This window comes from Nannospalax galili, unplaced genomic scaffold (assembly GCF_000622305.1).
Source record: "Nannospalax galili isolate Female #2095 unplaced genomic scaffold, S.galili_v1.0 scaffold290, whole genome shotgun sequence".
Classification (NCBI taxonomy): Eukaryota; Metazoa; Chordata; class Mammalia; order Rodentia; family Spalacidae; genus Nannospalax; species Nannospalax galili.
The window spans coordinates 7,658,949-7,662,938 of NW_008331486.1; the positions used below are offsets into that span (position 1 = coordinate 7,658,949).

General features: G+C 50.9%; 1 long non-coding RNA gene across 1 annotated transcript; it reads right to left on the bottom strand.

The window, feature by feature from the left end:
• Window positions 1–1,834: 1,834 nt before the first annotated feature.
• On the bottom strand, window positions 1,835–3,726 carry LOC115068668. Its single transcript, XR_003847997.1, has 3 exons — window positions 3,591–3,726; window positions 3,035–3,193; window positions 1,835–2,782 (listed from the first exon to the last, which is right to left on the bottom strand). It is a non-coding gene; the product is annotated as an uncharacterized LOC115068668 (long non-coding RNA).
• Window positions 3,727–3,990: the final 264 nt, after the last annotated feature.

Genomic DNA, 3,990 nt, shown 5'->3' on the forward strand with positions numbered 1-3,990 from the left:
GTAGACGTGTGTGCGTTTTATAGAGATAACTCAGCGGTTAGGAGCACTGACTGCTCTTGCAGAGGACCCGGGTTCGATTCCCGGCACCCACATGGCGGCTACAAACCGTCCTTAACTCCAGTTCCAGGGGAATCCGAAGCCCTCTTCTGACCTCCGCGGCATTGCACGACATGGGTGCACTCACATACATGCAGGCAATACACTCATGCACGTAAAATAAAAATAATAAACATATTTTTTAAGCCGGGCATGGTGGTATCGCACCCCTTTAATCCCAGCACTCAGGAGGCGGAGGCAGGTGGATCTCTGTGAGTTCAAGGCCAGCCTGGTCTACATAGTGAGTTCCAGGACAGCTGGGGCTACAGGGAGACCCTGTCTTAAAAAGAAAAAAAAATTTTTTTTTTAAAAAAAGGATAGAGAGCTGGGGAGAAGGTACTGACTGCTGTTGCAGAGGACTTGGATTTGGTTCTCAGCACCCGTATCGTGTGGCTAATAACCATCTGTAACTCCAGTTCCAGGGACTCTGACGCCCTCTTCTGGCCTTTTCGAGCATTCCATGCCAGGAGTGCCCTTACAGACCTGCAGGCAAAACACATAATATAAATAAATATGCGGAGCATGGTGGCGTTCGCCTTTAATCCCAGCACTCAGGAGGCAGAGGCAGGCAGATCTCTGTGAGTTCAAGGCCAGCCTGGTCTACATAGTGAGTTCCAGTACAGCTGGGGCTACAGGGAGACCCTGTCTCAAAAAGACCAAAAAAAAAAAAAATCTATATAAATAAATAAGCAAATAAAAGTTAAAGAAAGGGGGACGGAGTTGGGAGAGGGGTCTAAATTTGATTAGGACATGTTATATGAAATGCATAAAAACAATAAAAATATTAAAACTGAAGAAAAAAATCTTAAAGAAACTTGGGGTTGGGGGACAGTGGCACATACCTGTCATCCCAGCATTTTGGGTAAAGGTAGGAGGATAAGAAGTTCAAGGTCACCCCTGGCTACATAGTGAGTTTTAACAAAACATTTATTGGGGCTGGAGAGATGGCTCAGTGGTTAAGAGCACTGACTGCCCTTACAGAGGACCTGGGTTCAATTCCCAGAACCCACACGGTGGCTAACAATCATCTGTAACTCTAGCTCCAGGGGATCCAATGCCCTCTTCTGATTTCCTGGGGCACTGCATGACACGGGTGCATTTACACACATGTAGGCAAGTACACTCATACACATAAAATAAAAATAAAAAGTAATTGGAGTTAGGATGGTTGTTATCCACCACGTGGATGCCGGGAATTGAGCCTGGGTCCTCTGAGAATGACCTGGGTCCTCTGTAAGAACGACCAGTGCTCTTCAGCCTCCTTATTTATTTATTTTTTATATGTATGAGTGTTTTGCCTGTATGCATGTATGTAAGTTCACACGTGTGCAATGCCCAAATATGTTAGAAAAGGGTGTTGGACCTCCTGGAACTGGAGTTAAGAATGGTTGTGAGCAGCCATGTGGGTGCTGGGAACTGAACTTGGGTCCTCTGTGAGAGCAGTCAGGGTTCTTAATCACTGAGTCATCTCTTTAGCTCCTACATAGTGAATTTGATGACAGCCTGGACTTTTAAAACAAAAACAAAAAATTAGCAACACTCGGAGACTCAGAATGGAGACCAGGGTGTGGGTAGACAGCCCACTGACTGGCTGAGGGTGGACAACAGCTCACTGACCTGTTTCAGTCCCATTCACTTGTAACTGGACTTATGACATAATTCTGATCAATTTTTAAGAATTAATTTATTACATTTATGGGTGGGGCATGAGCCACAGCATGTGTTTGGAGGTCAGAGGACAAGTTGGTGAGATTTGTTCTCTTACAACCATCATATTCTAGGGGTCAAACTCAGGTGGTCAAGCTTGGCAGCAAGCACCTTTACCTGCTGTGCCATCTCACTGGCCCCAGTTCTGCAAAATCTTCATCCCAGTCAAGATCCAGAATGTTTCCATCACCTTATAAAGGGACTCCCCCTCCCTTTATAAACACAACACTCCCTCATGGCATATCCCAACAACCCCATCAGGCTGGTGACTCCATTTCTAAGATTCTGCTGCACCCCTGGTAGGGGTCTGACTGTTCCCTCAGATGCTCTGCTTTTCCAGCCTGTGCTGATCAGTCTGATTTGGTGTGTGTGTGTGGGGACCCCAGAGGGTGGCCTCTGTCCTTCCACTCAGTGGGGCTTGTCTCGGGGTATGGTCTCTTCCACCCATCTATCCTCTCCATCTCCAGGGAAGCAGAGAGGATAGTAGGCAGCTGCCCGGAGCCCTGCATGGTCAGTGCAACTTGGGGTGGCTTCTGTGGGAGCCTGGGGTCGCCCTGGGTGAGTGGGGGAGGCTCACACTCCACATCCATGAAGATGCGAAGAGGCGACGTGTGAGGAGCAGTCAGCAAAGTGCCAGGCAAAGAGCGGCCCCAGCTCAAGCGCCCGCGGCTCCATTTGGCGATGAATTATGTATGGCCGGCTGGCAGAGCGGGCTGGCGGCTCGACTCCCCAGCAGGGGCGCGGCTCCTGAGGCTGGGCCTCTTTGTCTCTCCTGCAGGGACCAAGTCAAGCTTCCCTGGTGGTGTCCAGGCCCCAGGATGCCCATTTCCCAGGATGGACAACCAAGGTTGTGGTCCTCACGGGCCTGCGCCTCTTCCAGCTTTTGCTGTGTGCCATATGGTTGCCAAAGAATGGTGAACTCAACCCAAATTGTGTGCCCTGGGTGTATGGGCATAAATAGCATCTTGCCCTGGAGGTGCTAGGATGGCATGGGGGGAGGGTGAGTGATGGGTTAAACAGTCCTTAGATGGGAGGGGCTGTAAAGGCGTGGGATCATCGTGGACTGGAGTGTGACCAACAAACCTGGTGGGGACTGGGCCTTGGGTCTCTGAGCACTGGATGCAAGTGCAAAGGGCCTGGGGCAAACTTTGCCTGTGTCAAACTGCACATGGTGGCCAATGTGGTGGGAGGGCTGCCTCCCTCCCTCCCTCTCTTCCTTTTTTGAGCCTACCTGTATCAGCCATGGGCACTCAAGTACTGGGCCTGGGCTGGATCTGGCTGAAGCCTGAAGGGTTCAGTGACTCAATGATGGCACCCTCCATCCACTCCCAGCTGGGGTACAGGGCTGGAGGCTGCCTGTGGCCAGGGATCAGACCTAAGAATCAGAGATCTGTGCAGGGATTGGAAGTTAGAGGGGAAGAAAAATCACAGCCTCCTCTGGACCTTCTCCTGGCCTCCCCCAGCCTCCCCCACTTGACTCCTGCCTGTCCCTCTGATCTGCAGTTTCCTCTGAGCCTTTGCACCCCAAAGAATGGCCCCAACATCAAGGCCAGGGCTGCCCTGTCTCCACAACCCACAGACCCCTCCAGTCCTGGAAGTCAGCACAGCTGTGTTCCATGACACTTGCCGCCTTGGGTTCAGTCCCAGCTCTGCCTGCTCAGCTTGGGGGAGGGGGCAGCTGCAGACCTGGGGTCCTCGGCAGAGAGAGCATCTCTGCCTCAGCTTCGTCAGCCTAACTTCCTCACTCCCTAGAACCCCAGGTGGATCCCGCCCCCTTCCAGGGAAACCTTGGGTCCTGGGCTCCCAGATGCTTGACCCTCACACTCAGAATGCTCCCTCCAGCCTGGAGCTGGCCCACTTGGTGTCTCCTCCAGACCATGGTCTGGAGAGGATGGAGCCCCACACTGATCTTCTCAGGGTGGCTGGACATCCTGCAGACAGCTGGAGGGGAGAGGGGAAAAATGGCATTCTGTAACAAGCCAGACACACACACACACACACACACACACACACACACACACACATTCAGGCATACACATATAAATACACACACACATTCACATACACACATATACATACACACAAACACACATATACACACACACAAACACATATACATTCACACATACACACAATACACAAACACACATATGGACACATATACATACATATGCACCGATACATACA